Source organism: Peromyscus californicus, unplaced genomic scaffold (genome assembly GCF_007827085.1).
Source record: "Peromyscus californicus insignis strain IS unplaced genomic scaffold, ASM782708v3 Scaffold_11__1_contigs__length_118956290, whole genome shotgun sequence".
Lineage (NCBI taxonomy): Eukaryota > Metazoa > Chordata > Mammalia > Rodentia > Cricetidae > Peromyscus > Peromyscus californicus.
In genome coordinates, this window is record NW_026294402.1 from 572345 (window position 1) to 585936 (window position 13592).

Sequence of the window (13592 nt, forward strand, 5' to 3'; positions counted from 1 at the left end):
ATAAAAAGGAAAAGAGAAGAAATCACTAGAGGTTCCAACTTTCACCACCCTCTGCTTCCTGACTGCAGACACCACCTGACCAACTGCCTCATGTTTCTATGGACGTGCATTCCCACCATAGTGATATGTTCCCTCAAACTATGAGCTTCAGGGAATCCTTCCCTCCTTAAGTTGCCTTTATTAGGTATTTTGTTGCAGCAATGAGAAAAGTAACAAAAACAGGTGGTTACTACTAACCAACATGCATAATGTCGATAAAAAATGTGGAAGATGACTCACTTTCCAATTAATTTTTTTACTTGTCTTTACAAACACTAGTTTGACCTCTCTCCATTATACAATTTCTGAATAAAGGTTCTGTCTGTTAAGTTTTTCATGAATTTATTAATAAACACTGTCTCCTCAGCTACTGTCCTTTGTAATATCCTCCTTGAGAACACTCATCTAATCATTGTTTCAGCACCATACCTGTCTGATGACTTAACACTCTATTTTCATTACTGCTTGTTTTGGGTTGTATTTATATCTGACCCTACCCTGTCTCGCTATACCCAAATATCCCAGTCACTTTGATGTTTCTCAATCTTTATAGATATGTGTCTGTTTTTAATCCTCCTTTTTGCCTTCCATACCTTGTGAATATCATTGCAAATGTTTGAACTATGTAGATTTTTCCTGGTCTACTTTCTGAGAAGACATTCCCAAGAGCCAATTTTCTGTTTATGTGGATGAACTTTTCCTCTCCACTTGTTGAAACAAGTGCAGAGCACTCAAGAATCTGCCTCTGATAAAGAAGAGAAAGTTGCCAAACTGAAAATACAGGCATGTGCTCAAGATTTGGACTGAGGAACTGTGGTAATTTTTTCTTTCTTTTCTTTTTTTAATTATTATTATTATTATTATTATTATTATTATTATTATTATTATTATTTGTTTTTTTGAGGGTTTCTCTGTCTAGTTTTGGTTCCTGTATTAGATCTTGCTCTGTAGACCAGACTGGCCTCTAACTCATAGAGATCTGCCTGGGTCTTCCTCCCGAGTACTGGGATTAAAGATATATGCCTCCACCACCCAGTTGTAATTTTTCTTAGCTCATATGGTTTATAGTCTTCTTCCTTGAATTCACCAAGTTTTTATTTAAGATATCCAACAAGTGATTTGGGGCTGTTTAAGTCAGACATCATGATCGCAGCACTTAATTTTTCTTGGAGCTTTCCATTAAAATGTTCTGTAAAAACTATCTCTTGCTATTATTTGCTTGTCAAAGACTGATATAGCTTGAACATTGGTTAGTTTAGACAAATGATAAGCCAAGATGGTAAGATAATATAATTGTTGACTGGATTTATATTCTTGGGTAATATAATCAGTGATAATTGTAGAAAGTGTGTCATAATTCAACTGATGGGGAATATTATTTGTGTAAGTGCTCTCTCTCTCTCTCTCTCTCTCTCTCTCTCTCTCTCTCTCTCACACACACACACACACACACACACACACACACAAACACACACAGAGAAAAGAGACATCTCAAAGACAACAAATACCTAGTTTAGTTTTAATGGCATAAAACAGGTTTTCTTGTTTCCCTATTAATTTATGTTTCTAGGAATAAAGTGCTGCGTAGAAGAGTGAGGGCCTTTTCTTGACCCATATAAAACTCTCTTCTTGTCACTTCCAAGGTCAAAAAGTTGAAGTGATTTTTTTTTCTATGTCTGCCAAAGAAAGTCCTTTGGAAGGTTTCCCTATCTTGTCATTATCTTCTAATCTTATATCTCAGTATGCATTCTTTGATCCATCTTGGATGTGGCACGTAGTATTTCCAAACACAATTTATCCTTTCCCTTTGATCCCCAGTACATTCATCTCCACTTAGTCAAATTTTCCAAATTCTTCAGAGATTAATTCAGGTTCCATTTCTATAAGAAAATATATAGAACTTAATTTTTTCAAAAACTATTGTAATGTTCATTTACATATGAAATCTAATTTGATTAGGTACTCTTTTTTTATGGCATTAACTCTCCTTTATGTAGTCTAAAATTCCCAGATGTGGAGACTTCTCATTATTATGCTCATTGTACTTTGTTTCATACTAAATATTTGGAAACATTTTGAGATGAGTAAATATGAGTGAAATTTCTTAGCTATGAGTATGTATAGCTAGGTCAAGATAAAAATGTTATTACTATAGTTTGTGTCCATGAATGATATGTTTGAAGGCCTCAGTAGATGTTCTAAAACTTTGTATGCTACTTACCTGTATATGTCCATCTTTACCCAAGATAAAACTTAAGTTTTAAGCACAGTAAGAAATAATTAACAATTGATAAAATGTTAAAAATATTAATAATAACATGCTATAATTTTTTTGGGGGGACCAATTACTAAGTAAAATAAGGATTACTTGAACATACCGTAATACCATGATAGTTCATGTGATAGTGAAGAAGACAACCTGTTGACTAACAGGTATCATGTAGAGCTCTGCAGTACAGATGCTTGGGACAAAGATGTCACTCAAGTTCAGGGATAAAAGGAGCAGATTGACGTGAGACTTCACCACCCTACTAAGAAACAATATACAGGTTTAATCATAGGAAATGTTTATTTTTAAGATTTTCATTCATTATTTCAAGCGATGAACTGGGGAAGAGAGACATTATTGTACCTGAGAAAATAAGTCACATGGCATTTTCTGCAAATAATAAGCCAGGGTTGTTATTTCTCCAGAAGGCACAGTGTATGTTAGAAAGAACCTACAGTGCATACACAGAGTGAGATTTTATTGTGTAAAGAGATAGATTATAATTAACTCTATGCTATTGGACCATGTCCCTCAGTCTTTCCATGCTTTTGTTTCTCTATCAACAAAATGCAATAATGTTTCCTCTCCTATTTGATAGTAGGAATTGTAGGAAAAAAGACAAAAATTAGTTAACATGATTAGAGCCAGTTTTAAAGAAAATATCAGTTAGAACCTGTTAACAAATATTTTGATATAATAATATTCTAATAAAACTATCATATGTATAGCTTCTGGTAAAAAATTGCATGTCTATGAAACATAGAAAACAAATATTTTATGTGCCTTTACAAGTTGTCTTGTTTGTGGCTATGTATACAAAATTTGGTTGATAAAAATTCATGATTTTTAAATGTTACATGTTTTAAAAATTAATTAAAATTATTTTATTTTTAAAATTTTAGATATCTGTGTATACATATACACACATGTACACACTGTGTGTGTGATCAGAAGACAACATGTAGGAGTCATGTCTCCTTCCACCATGTGGATCCTGGGAATCAAATTCAGGTAGTCAGACTTGGAGATATCTTTACCTCATGAATCATCTCATAAGCACAAAATGTTATACAGGTTTTAACTAAGGAATAAAGTGGAGTCCATAAATCACTAATGCATAGGCAATGTTATGTACCCAACCTTAGCAGAACAGAAAGTGGCATGCAAATGCATAATTTTAATTTTACATCTGCAAGATATTGACTATTTACTCAGTGTCTGTGATAAAGATAAAGGGGAACTTTTACTGAGAATTTTGCAGAAACTGAGAAAGTCAAACCATAGTACCCAAAGTGGGTGCCACAGTCTTGGAGTGCTGAGGTGAAGGCACATATATGCTGAGAGGCGTTTTTAAACTTTTGAAGGATTCACAAGTGCCATATTAACGTCTGTTGATACCAAGGAAACCATTGTTTACTGGCAGTCTGCAGTTTTAGCTGTCATGAGTTCCATTATTTCAATCACTTTATATGGTTATAAATGTGGTTTGAGGACGGTGCTGTGATAAGAAAGGAAGAACTAGAGGAGATCCAACATGGCACAAGAGGTGAGAGTGGTAGTATCCAATCTGGCCCCAATATTTGAGAGGTTGTTTAGTGTTCAATTTGTTTAAGTAGGTAAAAATATTAATTATATGATTAAGAATGAAGCAAAACTATCTTTCCTTCATTTTTATAAATATTTTGTTAACACATACTACAAAATTGTCAGGATATTAAACACTTGTATAGGTGGTTTGGGGTGACAACAGAAATTAGTATGGGAGGAGGTGGGGAGAGGAAATTTTTTTAATTAAAACTTTTTCAGCTAAAAATTAGTGTGAAAACCTGAAAATCTAGAAAATGTGCAATTTTTTTCTCTGAGAGTAAAACACAAAGACATCTTTGAAGATGGAATGAATGAGTCTAGTTTGTGTCAGCATACTATGCAGGTCAACACAGTCCTGAATTCTTGTTGCAGAGAACCTAATAAATAGGTTCTCAGTGCAAAGACTGTGAACCCTAACTAGTCACCCAGAGGCAAAGTCCTTTTCTGCTCATGCTCTTCAGACTATAAGGGGATCGGGGAAGTGGTGTGTTGGGTTTTGGTTCACTACGTACAAAAAAGGAAGTTAATATTCCCTACTTATAAAAAAATTTCTCAAAAATTACTAAAGACTTGACATTTAACTACTCTCAGAAGAAAAAGGATTCAGTTATTTAAATACCAATGTGGTTTTCTGTGCTTCATTGATAAAGTAACTAGTTTTAATATTCAGTTTAAAATTTGATCCATAATTATCTTACAACTTTTCATTGTCATTTGTTTGTTATCTTAACACTCTAAGAAAATTGCCATCTAATGATTACTCATAATATTTTGCTAAAGTTCTTTTACTTTTTTACTAGAAACAGCATACTTTAGTTTTAATGTTAATATTTCTAGGACTTCTAGCATCTTTATGAACTTATTTTTAATCTATTCATTATTTTAAAATAATATCTAAATAAAGATTTATGTTTGTTACAAATGGAACATTTTTAAGTAACATCATTAATAGTGTTAAAGGAGGGCACACTTTTTAATAATTCATACTTGTTATTGTTACTTGCTAAGGTTAATAAGTTACAGACAGAAATACATGATTCCTTTCTGTAATATAATAAAGCAGAGAGAAAATTAGGTTATGGAAAGACAGGCGGGTAGTAAGAGTCTAACCAAATACAATTGAGTTGAAAATTTCCTCTTTATCCACTTAATTTTACAGACTTTGCTCATGATGGCTTCATATATGGAGGAGATCTTCAGTAGTTGAAGAAAAGATGTGCTGAGAAATTGAATTCTCAGGAAAGCTGTGATAGGGAGGGAAAAAGATAAACCAACCTTTTATGATTTGTATGAAGAAAAATCTCTTAGGTAGGAGATGATGTATTATCTGGGAGGAAATGAATACCTCAACAAGTAGAAAGGTTTTAGAATATTTTGGATTGGTTATACCCCAGGGATTTTATCTAGCTCTTTTAATTTGAAGATGACACATCTGTGTTTCAGACAGGTTATGTAACTTGATTTTGGTGACACAGTAGTTACTAAGATGTGGAACTTTTGCATATTCTGGCATCTCCCATCACAGAATCTTCCAGAAAGTAATTCAAATATGTGGATGAACAATTTGTTTTGTGTCCAAAACAAACCCCCTTCAAATTGTTTTAATTCAGCAGGTTTTTTTCCTTTATATTTCCAGGGAATTTTAAAATAATTACAAGAAGCTAACAAGAGTTTTTTATAGTGGAAAAGCATGGACTGGGATTTCAATTATAACTTTATTAAGTCTATATCATGAAAAATATTTAAAATTTCTGTGTCAGGATGTCCATGCCTATATAACTGGGAAAACATGTCACGCTGGGCATTGTAAACAACTACAAATAATCATAGAAATAAATGAACAGACACTGTACCACTAGTTAATCTGCCTTCAACTGAAAAGATTTAAAGGATTAAAAAGTTGAAGCAATTGATACAAGGTAAACATAAGTATTTATGAAAACTAAATGTCATAGTAACATAATATAATTATAGTATGATAAAATACATAATTATATATAACATAATTAGATAATATATAATTTAATTTTAAAAATATTGTGGTTATTAGACATAAAAGGTCAATAGTTTAGGATACATGAACATGTGTAGAAAAGTACAATACTATCTTAGTGTAGCTTACACTTAGTGCCCCAAAGAACCTAAGATTAAATTAAGTGCATGCAGGGCTAAGAATTCTGAAGGTGCACTTTAAAGATAGAAAGGCTGAGGACTATAAAAGGCTACAGAGCTTACTTGAGATACTGTCTTGTAGGGCCCCATCTCAAAAGGGAAGATGGACGTCCACTGTTAATGGTTCAGCCCAAAGTCACTTAAGACATGGAGTAGTCTGTCAAAGGTGCCTAAATACACTGATTAGCCAACATCTTTCCTGCTGACTTTGCTTTTTACTCCTAGCAGCAAAACATCTATTCACTCTTTTTCATTCTGACACTATATAGTATTGACTCTGATACTCTACTTGACTTTCAGCCCATCCCTGTTTTGTGCCCAGCAGTGAGTACTCCTCCTCTCAAGGACAATTCTGTGTTGGAAAATAACCATAGAGTGATAGATTACATTATCTCCCATGTGACTATTTGCATATATGTGAATCAGATGGTTCTTCTCACTTTAACACTATCTTTAGTAGTTAGTTTTAATATTACTTAAAATTACTCAAGAATGAGAATTACAGCACCTCTTCTCATCATTCAGTCTTTCACTGGAAAGGTACACCTACTCCCTGTTAGGTGAGCAGGGATGCTATGAAACATTGTCGTCTGGACATGACATGGCTGATATACTCATGAATCCACAGTCATTGTGATTGCCTGCATAAGACTGGGCCCTTCAATATTTTGTCATAGAAAAAAATTCATGGTGCCCCTCCCTAACACACTCTAGACAGTTAATGGTGACTGGGGGAAGTAGTATCTCTTTCTTCACTGATAACTCATTTATGCCTATGTTCTGGTAAATAATCTCCTAACCATGTTAAAAATCAGAAGGTCCCAATGAAACTAGGGAAAAAAAGAACCATATCTCAACACAATAAAGGATCGCAAGGATAAAAGGACATGGCAAATGAAATGGTAGACAGATTTCATTCTCATGTGGGTAAGATGGCCTCAGAGTTAAAACTCTAGGTAAGGGGTGTGTGTGTGTGTGTGTGTGTGTGTGTGTGTGTGTGTGTGTGTGTGTGTGTGTGTGTGTTTTTCTAGGAAAGGAATCCAGAAAAACTTGGACTAGTTAAGAATTCTATGACTATCATATTTCAATAGAGAATCTGCTTTAATACAGCATATACAGTCTTATTGAGCTGCCAGATTTATGCACCAATTGAGAGAAAGATTTCCTGAGTCTTCTGATACTAGGAAAGAACACTGCTTCAGGGAACATTTATGCAAATGTTGCAGGTTTTCTTGCTGGAGACTTAGATAGATGAAAAATTTACGAGAGTTCCGAGCTCTGAATGCAAAAAAATTTGGAGAATCAGGACTGATTGTGCTTCTTATTACAGTATGACAAGTGTGATTTTCCTTTACTTCTATATGAAGTACGAAAATCATATTAAATGGGTTTTTAAATAGCAGTGTTTTATATGCTGGTAAGACATTTTGATGGAGGTTGGACATTTGCTTTCTAGAGTTATCTTTCTCAGAATTTATTAATCTGAACTGGTCCTTAGATATCCGAAACTTGAGAGAGAGGCAGAGAGAGAGAGACAGACAGAGAGAGACAGAGACAGAGACAGAGACAGAGACAGAAGAAAATTTGCCTGGATTTTTCTTTTACAGACTTCTTAAAAACTACATTAGATTTATTCACTGATTGATTGTGTATGTGCATGGGGGGTGCTTGTGTTCCATACTGTATATGTAGAGGCTAGAAGACAGCTTGTGGGATACAGTTCTTTCCACCAAATGGTTCTTAAGGATCAAAGTCAGGTCATCAGGCTTGACAGCAAATACTTTTACGTGCTGAGCTATCTTTCAGGCTTATATTAAAAAACCTTACCAAAGTATTACACAGCATTCAGGCTACATTTGTGTGCATGAATTTTTCCAGGGTTTTTCTTCCTAAAATCAGACCATAGATTATTCATTTTCAATAGATAAAATTTGTTTATCATACTTGCAGTGTGTTTACTTCCTCTAAAATGTATTTTCCAAATGGAAGGTAGGTTATAACCTTTAAAATATTAATTAGAATATAGAACAAAGCTCTCTTCATATTGTGAGCTTTTGAACTTTATGACTTAACAGGAATACAAAGAAACTGTTGAAAGTAAAGCTGATGATGCCCTGTCTGTCTTTAGGTCTCCATTTGTTTATGGTTTAAAAATCAAAATGGAAACTGTGAAATCACTTCTGTTAAGACTCTTTGATTCAAATGGCACACACACACACACACACACACACACACACACACACACACGCATACAGATACACATGTACACACACACACGTGTGATAGTTTCAGAGTCCTTTCTGGCAATAAACTTCCACTGTAAGCGGGAAGATGTGTGACCCTCTTTCAAGTGCTTCAAATACCCATTTCTCAGAGTTGAGATGATTAGGAAAAAGTTGCAATTCTAAGTTTAGATTTTCTTTGCAGCCAGGGTTACAAGAGCCAAAGAGGAGGATAGAGGAGAATAAAGAATAATGACATGAATATATAAAAATGCCATAGTAAATTTGATTACTTTATATGTTCATCTTAAAAAAAATTAACACAAACTTTAGAACTGTTTTTGGAAGGAGTGGGACAGTTAATTGAAGAAATGGGAAGGGCATATGCTACTTAGTATATTTAATAATAGCTCTAAACATCTGTAATTTAAAGAACTTGACAGATACAATATCCTTACTAAAGAAGACAACTATGAATTCAATTAAGCTGTGAGATACTGAACAGTGTGATTATTACACAGCTTTCCAAAACTTGGAAGAATGTAATTTTCAAAAAAAATATCAATTATAATTCAGAACAAAGGAACTATGAATTTTTTTAAGCAAAATTGATGGCTATCTTTTTAAAAAATGTGTGAGATGATGTCACTCTATAGCCCAGACTGGCTTCAACCTTGTGATCCACTTGCTTCAGATTCCTGTTCATGCATGCGTGTCTGTGTGTGTGTGTGTGTGTGTGTGTGTGTGTGTGTGTGTGTGTACTTGTGTGTGTGATATAGATGTCTCATTTGTTGCTGACCACTCAACTAACACTTATTCTCTGCTCTTTGACCAGCTGTGAATTTCTTTGCTACTCACTATTGCCTGTACAAAAAAATCTCTCGACTTCACCAGCTCTGATTGGACCAAAAGGTGAGGCTTTGTTATCCTAGCCAATCACCCCAGCCTCTAGGCTTTAGGCCCATGAGCACGACCTGCTGCTGACCCCATACCCAAAGTCATTCCAGCCCCAGCTGCAGTCCAGCAGGCAGGACTCCTGCAGGCAGGCCTGACTACCACCATTCCCCACCAGACCCTATAGCATACAAGCCCCACTTCACCCCCTAAACACACCCATCCTTTGAGACTGCAGCAGCTCCTTGAGATGCAGATTCCACCAGCTCTGATTGAATCAAGAGCTCCCATTAGAGTTTCTATTAGAGTAAGGACAACCATCTGACCAAGAGTGGCTCCCTGAGACACAGACACTACTTGAACCAGTTGGAGGAAGAGATGGGTAGACACCAGTACAGGAATACACTCAAGAACATAATGAGCAATATGGCTCCACCAGAACCTAGTGGTTCTTTCTACATTAGCAAGACCTGAATACCTCAATGCAAAAGAAGCAGAAGAAAACAACCTTAAAATGAATTTATCCCTTAAAGAAAGCCAAGAAAACCAAGGAAAAGCAATCAAATAGGTGAAGGAAATAGTTCAACACTTGAAAACTGAAATAGAGGAAATAAAGAAGACCCAAAATGAGGGAATAGTGGAAATGGAAAAATCTGACTAAACAAACAGAAACTACAGATGCAAGCATAACCAACAGAATACAAGAGATGGAAGAGAGAATCTCTGGTGTTGAAGATACAATAGAGGAAATAGATTCATCAGTCAAAGGAAACAGCAAAGGCAACAAAGACATAACACTGTTAAAACATCCAGAAAATCTGGGACACTATGAAAAGACCAAACCTAAGAATAATAGGGATAGAAGAAAGAGAAGATTACCAGCTCAAAGACAGAGTATATATTCAACAAAATCATAGAAGAAAACTTTCCCAAACTAAAGAAGGAACCTATATAAGAAAACATTCACAATCTAAGAAGATACAAGAAGCTTACAGAATACCAAATAGACTGGACCCCAAAAAGTCCCCTTACCACATAATAATCAAACCACTAAACATACAGAACAAAGAAAGAAATACTAAGAGGTGCAAAGGAAAAAGGCCAAGTAACATATAAAGGCAAACCCATCAGAATAACAAATGACTTCACAATGGAGACTCTGATAGCCAGAAGGTCCTGGACAGATGTTATGCAGGCACTAAAGAGACCATGGATGCCAGCCCAGACTTTTATACCCAGAAAAACTCTCAGTCACCATAGAAGGAGTAAACAAAATATTCCATGATAAAGCCAGACTTAAACAATACCTAACAACATATCTAGTACTACAGAAAGCACTAGACAGAAAAAAAAATCCAACCTAAAGAAGTCAGATGCACCCATGAAAACACAGGCAACAGATAATCCCACACCAACAAATCCCAAAGAAGGGAAACACACAACACTACCACCAAAAAATAACAGGTATTAGCAATCACTTTATATTAACATCCCTTATTATCAATGGGTACAATTCACCTATAAAAAGACACAGGCTAACAGGATGGATATAAAAACAAGATGCATCCTTCTGCTGCATACAAGAAACACACCTCAGCTTCAAATATGGACACCACCTCACAGTAAAAGACTGGGAAAAGACTTTCCAATCAAATGGACTTAAGAAGCAAGCTGGTGTAGCTATCCTAATATCTAATAAAATAGACATAAAACTGGAATCAACCAAAAGAGATCAGCAAAACAAAAATATATTCATCAAAACAAAAATTCACCAAGATAAAATCTCAATTCTGAACATGTATGGCCCAAATGCAAGGATATCTACATTTGTAAAAGAAATGTTACCGAAGCTTAAATTGCACATCAAACTGCACACACTAATAGTGGTAGATTTCAACTCCCCACTCTCACCAGTGGACAGATCTACCAGACAGAAAATTAACAGAGAAATAAGGGAACTAAAAGATGTTATGACTCATATGGACTTACTAGATATCTACAGAACATTCCACCCAAACACAAGAGAATATAACTTTTTCTCAGCACCCCATGGAACCTTCTCCAAAATTGACCACATACTCAATCACAAAGCAAATCTCAACACATAAAAAAAAGAATAACTTGATGTATTTTATCAGACAGCCATGGCTTAAAGTTAGAATTCAACAACAATACAAATTTCAGAAATCCTACAAATTCATGGAAACTGAATAATGCTCAACTGAATCACCACTGGGTCAAGAAAGAAATAAAGAAAGAAATGAAAGACTTCCAAGAGTTCAATGAAAATGATACTTAAGGGACACTATGAAACAGTACTGAGAGGAAAGTTCATAGCTCTAAATGCCTACATAAAGAAGTTGGAGAAATCTCACACTAGTGACTTAACAGCACACCTGAAAGCTCTAGAAAAAGAAGAAGCAAACTCACCCAAGAGGAGTAGACACCAGGAAATAGTGAAATTGAGGGCTGAAATAAATAAAATAGAAACAAACAGAACAGTACAAAGAATCAATGAAACAAAGAGTTGGTTCTTTGAGCAAATCAACAAAGACAGACAAACCCTTATCCAAACTAACTAAAAGGCAGAGAGAGAATATCCAAATTAACAAAATCAGAAACAGAAAGAGAGACATAACAACTGACTATGAGGAAATCCAGAGAATCATCAGGTCATACTTCAAAAACCTGTATTCCTTAAAATTGGAAAATCTAAAAGAAATGGACCATTTTCTGGATAGGTACCATATACTCAAATTAAATCAAGATCAGACGAACAATTTAAATAGACCTATAATTAATTTGGAAATAGAATCAGTCAGTAAAAGTCTCCCAATGAAAAAAGGCCCATGACCAGATGGTTTCAGTGCAGAATTCTACCAGAATTTCAAAGAAGAGCTAATACCAATACTTCTCAAATTGTTCTACACAATAGAAATAGAAGGAACATTGCCAGACTCTATGAGGCTGCACAAACCACACAAAGACAGAACTAGGAAGGAGAATTACAGACCAATCTCCCTCATGAATATTGATGCAAAAATACTCAAAAAATACTGGAAAACCAAGTCCAAGAACGCATCAAAAAATTATCTACCATGGTCCAGTAGGCTTCATCTCAGAGATGTAGGGATGGTTCAACATATGAAAATCTATCAATGTAATCCATCATATAAACAATCTGAAAGAAAAAACACATGGTCATCTCATTAGATACTGAAAAATCCTTTGACAAAATCCAATACCCTTTCATGATAAAGGTCTTGGAGAGATCAGGAATACAAGGAACATACATACACATAATAAAGGCAATTTATAGCAAGCCGAGAGCCAATATCAAATTAAATGGAAAGAAACTCAAATTTAATCCACTAAAATCAGGAGCACTAAAATCAGGCTGTCCACTCTCCCTGTATATATATTTAATATAGTACTTCAAGTTCTAGCTAGAGCAATAAGACAACAAAAGGAGATCACGGGAATTCAAACTGGAAAGAAAGAAGTCAAACTTTTGCTTTTTTCAGATGATGTGATAGTATACACAAATGACCCCAAAATCCTACCAGGGAACTCCTACAGCTGATAAACACCTTCAGTAATGTGGGCAAATACAAGATTAACTCAAAAAAATCAGTAACTCTCCTATATACAAATGATAAGTGACTGAGAATGAAATCAGAGAAACATCACCCTATACAATAGCCACAAATAATATAAAATACCTTGGGGGTAACTCTAACTAAGCAAGTGAAATACTTGTATGACAAGAATTTTAAGTCTTTGAAAAAAGAAATTGAGGAAGATATCAGAAAATCTCCCATGCTCATGATAGGTAGAATTAACACAGTAAAAATGACAATCTTACCAAAAGCAATCTACAGATTCAATGCAATCCCCATCAAAATCCCAACACAATTCTTCACAGACCTGAAAAAAAAAATATTCAACTTCACAAGGAAAAAAAAAAACCCAGAATAGCTAAAACATCCTGTACAATAAAGCAACTTCTGAAGGCATCACCATCCCTGACCTCAAGCTCTACTATAGCGCTATAGTAATATAAAACAGGCTGGTATTGGCATAAAAACTGACATATGGACCAATGGAATCAAATTGAAGATCCTGACATTAATCCACACACCTATGAACACCTGATTTTTTGAGAAAGAAGCCAGACTGTACAATGGAAAAAAGAAAGCATCTTCAACAAATGGTGCTGGCATAACTAGATGTCAACATGTAGAAGATTGCAAATAGGTCCATATCTATTGCCATGCACAAAATTCAAATCCAAGTGGATAAAAGACCTAAATATAAATCATGCTACACTGAACCTGAGAGAGGAGAAAACAGGAAGTAGCATAGAATGCATTGGCACAGGAGTCCACTTCCTAAATATAACACCAGTA